The sequence below is a fragment of the Lampris incognitus genome, chromosome 2, assembly GCF_029633865.1.
Source record: "Lampris incognitus isolate fLamInc1 chromosome 2, fLamInc1.hap2, whole genome shotgun sequence".
Classification (NCBI taxonomy): domain Eukaryota; kingdom Metazoa; phylum Chordata; class Actinopteri; order Lampriformes; family Lampridae; genus Lampris; species Lampris incognitus.
This window is the reverse complement of record NC_079212.1, coordinates 47,471,848-47,486,032: the sequence shown is the minus strand read 5'-3', so window position 1 is coordinate 47,486,032 and position 14,185 is coordinate 47,471,848. Positions and strand designations below refer to the sequence as shown.

Below are 14,185 nucleotides of genomic sequence, written 5' to 3'. Positions count from 1 at the left end.
GTTAAGAACCTACGAAGTCGGCTCGTTCTTGAATTATTCTTATGTCAGTAAGACAAGGCGTCTACGGACATTACATGGTGTCAGAATAGTCTGTGTATCGGAACACGAGCGGTCATGCCGAAGTTTAATCCGCCGAGTGAATTCAAGTTTGACTGCCCCGTTGAATGGCCGGAGTGGAGACAACGGTTTTCGCGCTTCAGGCTCGCGACAAAGCTGGATAAAGACGACGGGGAGATTCAAGTGAGTTCGCTGATTTATGCAATGGGCAGCGAGGCTGAAAAGATATTCAGCTCGTTTGACTTCGCGGCGGAGGGTGATAAAGTGGACTATGATATCGTACTGAAAAAGTTCGACGACTACTTTATTCCCCGCCGTAACATCATACATGAGAGGGCGTGCTTCTATCAACGTAGCCAGCAGCCAGGAGAGACAGCGGAGATGTACATCCGGACATTGTATGAGCTGTCTGAACACTGTGAGTTTGGGGACAAGAGGGATGAACATATCAGAGATCGTCTGGTAGTGGGCATAAAAGATAAGGTGCTCTCCCGTCAGTTCCAGCTCACAGCGGACCTTACTCTGGTGAAAGTCATTGAACAAGTGCGCCAGGCGGAGGCAATAACAAAGCAGCTCAGCCTCCAAGCTAACCAACCAGAGGCCCTGCTGGCTAACGTCAATGTTGTCCGATGGCGGGACGAACGCCAAAACAAAAAGGGCGGACAGCGTCATGGTGGCGGCAGTCCGGCAACCAACAAAGTAGACGAATGCGGGAGGTGCGGCAAGACGCAGCACACCGATGAGCGGAAGTGTCCTGCAACGAACAGTAAGTGCAACAAGTGTCATAAAAAGGGACATTGGGAGCGTGTATGTCACTCTAAAGCGGTGAGAGAAGTCACTGAAGAGGTTAAACAGCTGTACTTTCTGGGAGAAGTTGGCAAAGAGAGCAGTCAGGAAGATTGGACTGTTAGTTTAACAATAAGTGATGTACCAATAACCTTTAAAATTGACACGGGGGCTGACGCTACTGTTATCAACCAAGGGACATTTAAAAAGCTGAAGCCAAACATAAAACTGGGACCTCCTGACACATGCTTCATAAGCCCAGGTGGAAACATCAGCTGCATAGGACAGTTTCAAGCCACAACCAAATACAAGGAGAAACAATACTCCTTTCCAGTGTATGTGATCAAGGGGAGAGGCAGCTGTCTGCTGAGTCGTCCAGAGGCAGTGGAGATGGGTCTAGTGAAGCGGATGAATGAGGTCAGTGGAGTTTTCGGTTCAAGTGGACTGCTGAAAACAGACCCAGTGAAAATAGCTCTGGTGGAGGGTGCCCAGCCATACGCGGTGCATACAGCCAGACGGATACCACTGCCACTTGTACCACTGGTTAAGAAAGAACTGCAGCGCATGGAAAATGAGGGCATTATTGAAAAAGTGACTCAGCCCACAGAATGGTGCGCCGCTATGGTGCCGGTGCTGAAACCGAACAAGAAAGAGGTTCGCTGCTGCGCTGACCTCAGGAGGCTGAATCGAGCGGTGAAACGTGAGAAATACGTGCTGCCCACTATGGAGGAAATAATGCCAAGGCTCGCAGGGTCAAAGTTCTTCACAACGTTGGATGCAGCAAGTGGGTTTTACCAGATCCCCTTGCATGAAGACAGCAGGGGGCTCACCACTTTCATCACCCCATTTGGGAGGTATGCTTTCTGCCGCCTTCCATTTGGTATAACGAGTGCTCCAGAGATTTTCCAGAGAAAGATGGCGGAAACTCTGACCGGGCTAGAGGGCACAGAGGTGTACATGGATGACATCCTTATACATGGAGAGACTGAGGAAATCCATGACCGGCGCCTAGCAGAGGCGCTGGGGGTCATTGAAACAGCAGGTCTCAAACTGAACCAAGCGAAATGCAAGTTCAAACAGAAACAAGTCCGCTTCCTTGGTCATATCATCAACGAGGCAGGCATCAGACCTGACCCGGACAAAGTGGCCGGAATAGAGAACTTTCCTCAGCCCCAGAACGTGACGGAACTCAAGAGGTTCCTCGGGATGGTGAACTATTTGGCAAAATACGTCCCAGAGCTGTCCACTGTAGGTCAGCCGCTTTATGGACTGCTTAAAGCAACGACAGAGTGGCTGTGGGGACCTGCACAGAACACAGCATTCCAAGACCTTAAAGCAGCACTCGCCACCGCCCCGGTACTCACCTTTTATGACGTCACTAAGGCTACGGTGGTGTCAGCAGATGCCAGCAGCTACGGGCTGGGGGGCGTTCTGCTCCAGCAGCACGGGGAACACTGGAAGCCCGTGGCCTACTGTTCCCGACGGCTGAGTGACGCAGAGACAAGGTACGCACAGATCGAGAAAGAGTGCTTAGCCAGCGTCTGGGCATGTGAAAGGTTCGAGAAGTACTTGTTTGGGCTTGACAATTTCAGACTTGTCACCGATCATAAACCACTAGTGCCCCTCATGAACAGCAAAGACTTGGATAATGTGCCCATTAGGTGCCAGAGACTGTTAATGAGGCTGATGCGTTTCAATGCAGTGGCTGAATACGCACCAGGCAAAACTTAGCTGTGGCTGATGCACTCTCCAGAGGCCCAGAGCAGTGCTACGGAGATGGTGCTTCTCATGATGATGTTGCAGCGCACATTGATGCCATCGTGTGCCAGGTGCCTGCCACACCTCAAAGGATGCAGGAGATAAAACAGAGCACGGATGGGGATCTGCAGCTCCAGACAGTGTTGGGCTTCATCAGACACGGCTGGCCTGAGTATGTCGATAAAGTGCCGGAGACAGTCAGAGACTTTTATCAGGTGAGAGGGGAGTTATCTGAGGTAGAAGGTTTAGTCATCAGAGGCAGTCGTATCGTCATTCCCACAGAGATGAGGGAGGTGATCTTAGACAGAATACACGACGGGCACCAGGGGATAGCTAAGTGCAGAGAGAGAGCTAGCCAGTCAGTGTGGTGGCCCAAAATGACAGAGCACATTACAACAAAGATACAGCAATGTCAATTCTGCAGAGAACACAAGAACACACAGAGAAAAGAGCCTTTAATGTCAAGTGAGCTCCCATCCAGACCATGGCAGAAAGTTGGCATAGACCTGTGTGAGTACAAAAAGCAAAACTACTTGATAGTGTCTGACTATTATTCCAGGTTTTTGGAGATCCTAAATCTACCAACAACTACTAGCAGTCAGGTTGTAGCTAGGCTGAAGGCTACATTTGCACGTTTTGGTATCCCTGAAATTGTAGTTAGTGATAATGGGCCACAGCTAGTTTCAGAAGAGATGAGGAGGTTCAGTGAGGATTATGATTTCATCCATGTGACTTCAAGCCCACACTACCCCCAGAGTAATGGACAGGCAGAGAGGGCTGTTCAGATAGCCAAAAGCATATTAAGGCAGGAAGACCCTCTCCTCGCCCTGTTGACATACAGAGCTACACCCTCTTCTTCCACTGGAGCCAGTCCAGCGGAATTGCTCATGGGTAGGAGACTCAGAACCACCTTACCCACATTGCAGCATAACCTGAAACCGGCCTGGCCTAAAAAGGAACTGATCAAAACCGCTGACGCCGCAGCCAAATCGAGGCAGGCTTTCTACTACAACCGCAGGAACGGCGTGCGGACACTGCGCCCACTGAACTCGGGTGACGCAGTACTCACCAAACCTGATGGACAGAAAACATGGACAATGCCAGCAGTTGTTCACAGTCAGAGCTCCACTCCCAGATCCTACATAGTGGAGACAGCTCAAGGTGAACATTACAGAAGGAACAGGCGCCACCTGTTGGCCACACCCAAAACACTCACCTCTGTCAGCAGGGATCCTGACCATGTCACTCCAGGGGAGAGTGGAAACACGGATGAGTCCCGAGCAGCAGAAATGCCAACTTCCACACCATATGTTACTCGCTCTGGCAGGGTGAGCAAGCCTGCAATCCGGCTGGATTTGTGAGGCGTATGGACTTGTGTACTGTGGGAGATTTTTAATTTTTTGTGAAAAGGGGGGTGATATACAGGTTAAAATTGTTGGCAGTAAATGTTCAGAGAAATGTTTAGAAAATAATCTTAGAGGGGGAGATGTAATGAATGAAAGGTCACGTGTTTAACTTGACCTACTCACGGATGTACGTGCAGTGCATGTGACGTATACAGGAAGTGAGAAGCGCATGTTATGAAGGTTGTAACTCGGATGAACGCTAGTAAAAGCTACACAGTTAAGAACCTACGAAGTCGGCTCGTTCTTGAATTATTCTTGTCAGTAAGACAAGGCGTCTACGGACATTACAACATCCACAACAGCAGGTGGCGGTAGTGAGCACACCAATGAATGTTCACCCACCTTTACGGTCGAGACACCAACGAGGCGCGGCGATACTGACGTGAAGGGGATTAAAATCACGTGTGTGTGTCGGCCTTGCGATGGCCTGGGCGGCCTGCCCAGGATGTCCCCCCGCCTGCCGCCCAATGACTGCTGGGATAAGGCTCCAGGATCCCCGCGACCCTGAGAGCAGGATAAGCGGTTCGGATAACGGCTGGACGGACGGACACAAGGTTGATGGGTAGACTCTAATTGGGTAAAACGACACGACGTTACACTCTCTTGTCCAGCAGGTGGCGGCAGGCACTTTAAAGTTGTTTGCGATCCGCCAGTAAACCGAGAGCGGAAGAAGAAGACGCTAGTGACGTGAACAACGACGCGAGGAAGGCGGCCGGCCGCGCTACAGCAGAGATGTGTTCGGAGAGCTAAAATAAACCAAACGAATAAACTGCGGTGGAAGCGAGTCGTGAAGGTAAGGGAACCTTTGGTGCGAGTTGCCTTTTGTTTTACGTTACATTTCGTCGTTGACGGCTTGCTTTGTTAGCGAGCTCCCCGTCGTAAACAGAGCGTCGCGTTAGCGCCTGCCGTCCGATGGACCCTGTGATCGGCGGGGTCCGTTGGTGTTGCTCGGCGGAGGGGGGGTCTTGGCTGCTGGTCGCGGTTTGTTGACACTCGGGTCTCTGTCAGCCAGTTTGCTTACTAAACACGTTTTTCTGGTCGCATGACTCAAGCGCGTCCGTCCCGGGGGTTTTGCCAAGTCCATGCGACCTCCTATCCGGGAGATCAGCAAACAAAAGCAAGGGGCCACAGGTCGGTCCACCGAGTTGCGCCATCCGCTGCCAAACACGTTACTACTGAAAGCCTGAGTAAACGGTGAATACTATATCTATATCTATCTATCTATAGATAGATATAGATAGATAGGGACGGGGGCTGACCACCTGCGTTTGGGTAGGCAAATGTAAAGCCCAGTTTAGAAATAACCATCCCAAGTGCTGCCATGGTTACGATGTAACATTATCAGCTGTAATAAGTGTGCCGCAGTCTGTAGCGCGGGTCCGGCAGCGCTCGCCGTCTCAGCCTCGGCGTTGCGTCGCTGAAATGAACCTTTCATCCTACCTAACTGCGCCGGACACTGTCTGCGTGTGTTTCTCTCTCTGCGGCGTGCGCACACACACATATACACACACACACACACACACACACACACACACACACACACACACACACACACACACACATATATATATATATATATATATATATATATATATATATATATATATATAGATATATATGGCGTTTTTTATATAGCCAACTTGGCAGCAAATGAATGCGCGACGCACGAAACAAGCTTGTACTTTAATATATTAAAAGTTTATTCCTACATCTCTCTCCCCCCCCTCTCTCTCTCTCTCCCTCTCTCTCTGTCTATCTCCTCTCTCTCTCTCTCTCTCTCTCTCTCTCTCTCTCTCTCTCTCTCTCTCTCTCTCTCTCTCTCTCTCTCCCTCTTTCTCTCTCTCTCTCCCTCTCTCTCTATCCCCCCCCCTCTCTCCCCCTCTTTCTCTCCCTCTCTCTCTCTCTCTCTCTCTCTCTCTCTCTCTCTCTCTCTCTCTCTCTCCCTCGCGCTCTCTCTCTCTCTCTCTCCCCCTCCCCCCCCTCCCTCGCCGTCTCTAAATAGCGGTTTTTTTCTTCCGGAAACCGTCAGTGGTGTTGATGAAAGTGCTCAACAAATGAGGAGTGGAATATTAAGATGGATGTGGGGGAAAAACTAATACATAGCAGAACAAGCATGTTTCGTGCGTCACGTACTCATCAACTGCCAATGTGGTTAACCACATTGACTGCTTGTTCTGCTATGTATTAGTTTTCTTCCCTACATCTATCTTAATGTGTGTGTGTGTGTGTATGTATATATATATATATATATATACCAAAAAAAAATTCCATTCAGGACAAAGCCACAGCTTCTGGATTGCCCTCGTCTTTCATCCTGACCCGGGCGAAGAATTTTCACAATAATCCCAACAATGTCATCCGTTGAAAATAATATATTCTTTATAATTCATTAATTTATTCATTCAACCTCTATTTGGGCTTGGAAATATGAGTTAGAGACCTCATTTACAATCTAGCCAAGCAAAAAAACAAAACAAAAACAACACATCCTAGGTGCCAAGAAACACAGATAAAGATACCTTAGACAGAAAAAAAAGTACAAGTAATAAAAAAAAAACAAATTAGAAATTAGTAACATATGAAAACCTTAAAACAAAAAAATTTAAAATGTACAGGAAATTAGTCGGCTAAAGAGCAGTTGGAAGTGAAATTAGATTAAATTAAAATTTTAAATTGCCCTAAGGATAAAAATGAGGTATGTTTTAGAATGTCCCATCCATCCATTATCCAAACCGCGCTTATCCTGCTCTCAGGGTCGTGGGGATGCTGCAGCCTATCCCAATAGTCATTGGGTGGCAGGTGGGGAGACACCCTGGACAGGCCGCCAGGCCATCACAGGGCATTTTAGAATGTTCTGCATGTTGTTCCAGGTTGCAGGTGCACAGTGTGAAAAACTGGATTTTCCAAGCTCAGTAAAAACAGCCAGCACCTGTAACACAATCCAATCATTTGAGCGTGTTCGACAAGGGTCCGCATTAAAAGACAACAATGAAATAATGTAAGGGGGTAAAAAAAAACCAGCAAGGGCCATATAAATAAATAAAAACCCAGTGTTTATCATGCCTTACAGGGAGAAGGCCACCCAACCTTAGCATACAACTTACAAGTGTTATCATTATCACCAGTAATAAATCTCAGTGCAGATTTATAAACAGTGTCCAAGGGCTTCAGGGTCGCAGCTGAATTATGCATGTATATAATGTCCCTGTAATCCAATACTGATAGAAAAGTTGCCTCAGTAAGTATCCTTCTACAATGCAGATGAAACATGTTTTATTCCTATAAAGCAACGGTCGGGAACCTATGGCTCGCGAGCCATATATGGCTCTTCCGGTGACGGCATATGGCTCCCAGACAATTTTGAGTTGAAAATTATTTTTTTTTCAAAAAAATCAGTTTGGAACTGATTTTAAAATACTTGTGATATTTCTTAATAATACTGTGTCATTTTAAAGTAAACAGAAATTAGTTTTGAAGATAAATTTCACGGGTCACGGGTCACCCGTGGGTCGGGTCGGGAACCAATGGCTCGCGAGCATGTCCGGGTCATTGTAAAGGTGAAGAAATCAATTTTATCAGATAGCCAACTAGTTTATCCGCTTCAACCCTTGTAACGGAAAAGATGGCGAAAAGAAAAAAAGACGATGATTACCGTGCATTCCAGGCTGCGTGGACAGAGGAATTTGCATTTGTGGAGAGAGCAGGATCTGCGGTATGTCTAATATGCAATGATAAAATTGCATCGATGAAACGGTCAAATATAAAGCGGCACTTCGATACGCACCATGCTTCATTTGCATCGAAATATCCAGCGGGGGACAGCAGGAAAAGGGCATGCGAGGAGCTACAGCGGAGAGTGTAGACGAGTCAGCAGCAACTACGTGTGTGGACCAAGCAAGGTGACGGGAATTCCGCTAGCTTTGCGGGGGCTTTGGCAATAGTAAGGAATGGAAAGTCATTCACAGATGGCGAGTATGCCAAAACATTCATGCTTGATGTGGCCAATGAACTGTTTGATGACTTCCCAAATAAAGACAAGATAATCAAACGAATAAAAGACATGCCCCTGTCAGCAAGAACTGTGCACGATCGTAGCATCATGATGGCAAATCAAGTCGAGGAAACACAAATTAAGGACATAAACGCCGGGACATACTTTTCTCTCGCGTTAGATGAGTCAACAGACGTTAGCCATCTATCTCAGTGCAGTATCATTGCCAGGTATGCTGCAGGTGACACACTGCGTGAGGAAAGCTTGGCTGTTTTGCCAATGAAAGGGACAACAAGAGGAGAGGATTTATTCATGTCTTTCATGGAGTTTGCTAAAGAAAAAAAACTACCGATGGATAAACTTATTTCTGTCTGTACTGATGGTGCACCCTGTATGTTGGGGAAGAACAAAGGATTTGTAGCGCTTCTCCGTGAACATGAAAAGAGAGCCATCCTAAGTTTTCATTGCATCCTGCACCAGGAGGCGCTTTGCGCTCAGACGTGTGGCCAGGAGCTTGGCGAGGTGATGTCTCTGGTCATTCGAGTGGTCAACTTTATTGTTGCCCGAGCTTTAAATGATCGCCAGTTTAAAGCTCTGTTAGAAGAAGTTGGGAATCATTATCCCGGTCTGCTTTTACACAGCAACGTGCGTTGGTTGTCAAGGGGGAAGGTGCTCAGCCGTTTTGCAGCTTGCCTGAGTGAAATCCGGACTTTTCTTGAAATGAAAGGCGTCAAGCATCCTGAGCTAGACAACACTGACTGGCTCCTGCAGTTTCACTATCTCGTGGACATAACTGGCCATCTGAACCAGCTCAATGTGAAAATGCAAGGTATTGGAAATACAATCTCATCCCTTCAACAAGCAGTGTTTGCATTTGAAAGCAAGCTGGAAGTCTTTCTCAGGGACATTGAAACAGGTCGTCTTCTGCACTTTGAAAGACTGCAACAATTTAGAGATGCATGCTTAGCAAGTGACTCCACTCAACATCTGGATCTCCAGCAGCTAGCTGGCTTTACGTTCAATCTCCTGCAGTCATTCAAAGCACGTTTTGGAGAATTTCGTGCGCGCACTGGTCTTTTCAAGTTCATCACTCATCCACATGAGTGTGCAGTGGACAAAATCGACCTGACATGCATCCCCGGGGTCTCTATCGGAGACTTTGAGCTGGAAGTTGCTGACCTGAAGGCATCAGACATGTGGATGAGTAAGTTCAAGTCACTTAATGGAGAGTTGGAAAGTCTTGCGCGACAGCGAGCAGAGCTGGCGAGGGAACACAAGTGGACAGAAATTAAAAATCTTGAAACTGAAGACCAGCTGATTCTTAAAACTTGGAACGAGCTTCCTGTGACATACCACACAATGCAGCGTGTGAGTATTGCCGTATTGACCATGTTTGGCTCTACATATGCATGTGAACAGTCTTTCTCGCATATGAGGAACATTAAGACCAACCTACGCTCACGTTTAACTGATGGAAGCCTCAACGCCTGCATGAAGCTCAACCTCACCACGTATGAACCAGACTACAAGGCCATCAGCAAAACCATGCAGCACCAGAAGTCGCATTAAAAGTAAGACATATTTAATTTATTATACGTTAAAAATACTATATGGCTCTCAATGAAATATATTTAGAAATATTTGGCTTTTATGGCTCTCCCAGTCAAAAAGGTTCCCGACCCCTGCTATAAAGGAAACCCATTGTTTGCTTAATTTGCTCATTTGATATTTAAAAGTTATCTTCTCATCAATCCAAATTCCAACAGACTTTTATTCTATGACTGTCAGTATTTGTACCATTTTTAGTAGAGATGATAAGATGATCATAATCGATAGTTTTGCCTCAGGTGAAAAGCATCAATTTAGTTTTATCAGCATTAAGAACTAATTTATGCTTGTTGAGTGCAACTTGTAAATCAATAAACCAGTGCCAAAAGGATTTAACAGCAGAATGTACAGTATTGACATTGCAGTGCAAAATTGTATCGTCAGCATAAATATGAATTTTACACCCGGTTACAGAAGAAACTATCATTTATATACAGATTGAACAGAACAAGTCCCAGGACTGAGCTTTGAGGTACGCCTTTTGTAATATGCACAAACTCAGATTTAACATTTCCAATAGCCACACACTGTTGTTTGTCCATGAGGTAACTCTGAAACCATTTATAAGCAATTTCATCAAATCCGATATTATGAAGCTTTTTTATTTTTCTTGCCTATTTGCACCTTTTTCTCCCCAATTGTATCCGTCCAATTATCCAACTCCTCCAAGCCGTCCCTGGTCACTGCTCCACCCCCTCTGCTGAGATCTGGGGAGGGCTGCAGACTACCACATGCCTCTTCGGATACATGTGGAGTCGCCAGCCGCTTCTTTTCACCTTACAGTGAGGAGTTTCACCAGGGGGATGTAGCGTGTGGGAGGATCACGCTATTCCCCCAGTTCCCCCTCCCCCCCGAACAGGCGCCCCGACCGACCAGAGGAGGTGCTAGTGCAGTGACCAGGACACATACCCACATCCGGCTTCCCACCCGCAGACACGGGCCAATTGTGTCTGTAGGGATGCCCGACCCAGCCGGAGGTAACACAGGGATTCAAACCACCAATCCCCGTGTTGGTAGGCAACGGAATTGACCGCTACTCTACCCGGACACCCCATGAAGCTTTTTTAAAAGCAATGTATGGTCAACTGTATCGAATACCTTTTGAAAGATCAATAAAAAGAGCTGCACAGTATTTTTCTATCCAAAACCAAAATAATGTCATTTAAAGAATGGTGGCAGTAACAGTGCTGTGCTTTCTTCCAAAACCTGATTGGTGTATACTTGGAATAGAATGTGCTGAGGGAAATTATTTAAGCTCACTGTTTACTAGGGATTCTAGTATTTTTGCTAGGCAAAATAGTTTAGATATAGGCCTACATTTCTTACGGTTGGTTCACCGCCTTTATGTAAAGGAATTACATAAACAGCCTCCCAGACCATAGGAACTATACCAGTTAAAACTGAAAGGTTAAAAGTATGTTATATAGCTGACTACATTTGGAGTGGCAAGCTTTAAAAAGTGTTGGTCAAGTTTATCCTCATCAGCTGATTTCTTTATGTCTACAGTTAGTAACGCATTAGCCATGTCAGCAGTAGGGCTGTCACTTTAAGAAAAAAACATATTCGATATTCGTGGCAGAATTGTACCCATATTCGAATTTGGATTCGAATTTCCACGTAAAAAACGGTCTTTAAAATGGCAAGACTAAAAATAACCTGTAATTATTTTGATCATGCGTTTTACCATTTGTATCCACAAGAGGGGACAAGCAGACCCAACATATTTCGGTCGAAATAGTTAGTGAAGTTTAATGCAAATTATGAAGTCAAATGTTGCCATATTTTCAAAAACAATTACCACAGAGTATGCTTCTCAAACAAGTAATATTAATGTCAATAATCCTCACGGCAATTGGGCTGCATTCAGCGCTGCCATGGCAATGTAACGTAGGCTACTGACAGAACGTGGCCTATAAGTAGCCTAGGCAAGCCCACCAAACTAAATAACTAAAATAAATAATAATAGTAATAATAAAATAAAAAATAGTGGGTTATGTGGCCTTTGTAAATGCGATTATACATAGCCTACACATAGGCCTAACTGGACTGGGAGGCTACAAATTATTCACCAGGAATATCAACTGGTTAACGTGTTCAGTGTCAAGAGCGGAGCGCTTTTTGTTAACAGTATTCCCAGCTGTGGAAGAGACCCGCTCAGAACGCACTGATGTCCCGGGAACACTCAGCTAGAGCGGAGCGCTTCTTGTTAACAATATTCCCAGCTGTGGAAAAGACTCGCTCAGAACGCACTGATGTCCCGGGAACACTCAGCTACTTTCTTGCAAGCTGCGCCAGGTGGGGATATTTTGCGCTACCCAGCGTCTTCCACCATAGAAGAGGACTGCTGTCTGCTGGCATCGTTGTCTCTCTTCGGCAGGACCACATCTCTTGGTGCAGTACATTGTCTTGGTGGTCTCTCGTCTCGCCCCTTCCCTTGTATGTTTCTCCAAACAGATCGCCCATTGCCGTCAGGGCTGTTTTCCTTGCGTGAGTGTCTGAGCTTAATGAATGCTCATCTGTCCCACTTTCAAATCTCACGGCCATTTCTTCTTAATGTTTAGGTGCACTTGGTCCTTCTGTTCCTCTGATAAATGCATTAAACTATGAAAGCGGGGATCCAGGTATGCTGCTTTATTCAATAACATGAATGTTGCTTCGTTATTTTTGTCATAACGCTTCCTCAAATCTGTGTCGATCTTTGCGGTCATTTCCCTCAAGCTGGGCATTGCATTAGGAATGGGTGAGCCAAGTTGACACAGTAGTAGTACATGCTGTAAAGGCAATACAGCAGAAGCTGTGGGATATCTGTTAGTTGACAAAGCCTCAGTCGCAATCTTGAACGGTCTAAGTATTTCACGCATCTGTTCGACCATGGACCATTCAGTTGTGGTTAGTTCGAGATTTGACCATTTTTTCTCAAATATTACAGCTGCAACAGCTGCCTGTTGTTCCGATGCCCTGCAGATCATTTCATATGTACTATTCCATCGCGTGATGCAATCGTTAATTAATTTATCAGTTTTCAAGCCCAGCAAAGGCTGTTTATCCTCCAATAGGTAGCTGTCGGTAGGAGACCTGCCGAAATGTGCGGCTGCTTTCTTTAGCCTGCTAAGTGTCGTGTCTATGGCTCTGACGTCTAGCCCTTTACGTACAGCTAGATTGATTGTATGTGCCATGCAAGGTATGTTAACGGTATCGAGGTACCTCTCCACAGCATTCACATAGTTATGTGCACTGTCTGTTGTGACTGCGATCACCGATTCACGGAGAATGTGAAAATCCCTCAGTGTGCCAGAAATGCACTCCGCGACGTTTTCTGCAGTGTGGCTACTTCTCAAGTCTTTCGTTTGTAGGACAAAATCGTTCAGTTCCCATGCCTCCGACATTACGTGTGCTGTAACTGTAACATAAGCGTCTGTGGCTATAGACGTCCACCCATCTGTAGTGAGTGCAATTTCCTTATCGCTTAGTATCTGGCGTACATTTTCACGAGTAGTATCGTAGAGTTTCACAATGTTTTTAGTTATTGTGGTTCTGCTGGGATAGTGTAACGTGGCTCAATTTCACGGAGAAAATCTTTAAAGCCTCCACCTTCCGCGATGCTTATTGGCCGCATGTCTTTACATATGAGTTTGGTGAGTTGTGAAGTGATCGCCTCTTTTCGTGTAGAGGACAGAGCAGCCGAAGGTGAGAAAAACGTTGTCAGCCTGGGTTGTTTAGCAGCAGCAGACGCACCAGCAGGGTCCTGCAGTTCTTTGTATTCGGCCGGATGATGGAACTGCATGTAGGTTGGTCGTGGAACTATGGTATGCTAGTTCACGCTCACATAGTTTGCATATTACCTTGTCCTTGTTTTCAGTCTTTCCTTTTACAGTCCAAAAACCAAAGTGTTTCCAAATCGCACTCCTAAGATTCTCTGGAGTGACGATCTTTCTGGTATGCTGATCATCGGGCTCGTTGTCGGCAGCACCAAATTCCTCCATTTTCTCGTTTCTGGCTGCAGCTAGGCCTACGTTTCCGCTCCATGGACTTATGGGTGATGGACTTATGGGTAATTAGAGCGGGAATTCTTGCCGTACCCTACTTTCGGCATTTTTGACATTGATTAATTAATCATTTTAAAGTACAATCAATGTATTTATTTATTTATTTATTCAATTCGAATTTCCCCATTTACGTTCGAATCTCGTGTTTTTATGCAAATTCGAAACTAAATTCGATATTCGAATATAATGTGACAGCAGTAGTCAGCAGGAGAGAGCAGCTGTAGCATAAAACGAGGAGTTGGCATTACGTGGGTGTCAGGGTCAATAGCAGACAGAGGAGGTCTTGTATATGCCAGTCCTTAAGAATTGGGAACCCTAATTTTCTTTAAAGCAACTTTTTTACCTTAAAATAACAGCTTCAAAATCATGTTAATGGTTCACTGGCTTTTAATAGGGTGAATGGTGCCTCTATCATCCCCACTCCGCACTCTGAACTCCTATTCTATCACTATGTAACTAGGGTTGAGTGGGTGTGATCTCTCGCAAGCAATACTTTTTTTCCAAGGATGCCGAAGTCACGACCTGCCCTACTC

At 45.9% G+C, this 14,185-nt stretch overlaps 1 protein-coding gene across 2 annotated transcripts in view; it reads left to right on the top strand.

Annotated features, from left to right (window-relative positions):
* The first annotated feature begins 4,565 nt into the window (after positions 1 to 4,565).
* The window catches only part of tmem106c (transmembrane protein 106C), a 28,309-nt gene continuing 18,689 nt past the window's right edge, over positions 4,566 to 14,185 (top strand). For both annotated transcript variants that reach the window (XM_056273669.1, XM_056273668.1), the window contains exon 1: positions 4,566 to 4,800. The gene's annotated coding sequence lies outside the window, so the exon portion shown is untranslated. The remainder of the gene's footprint in view (positions 4,801 to 14,185) is intronic.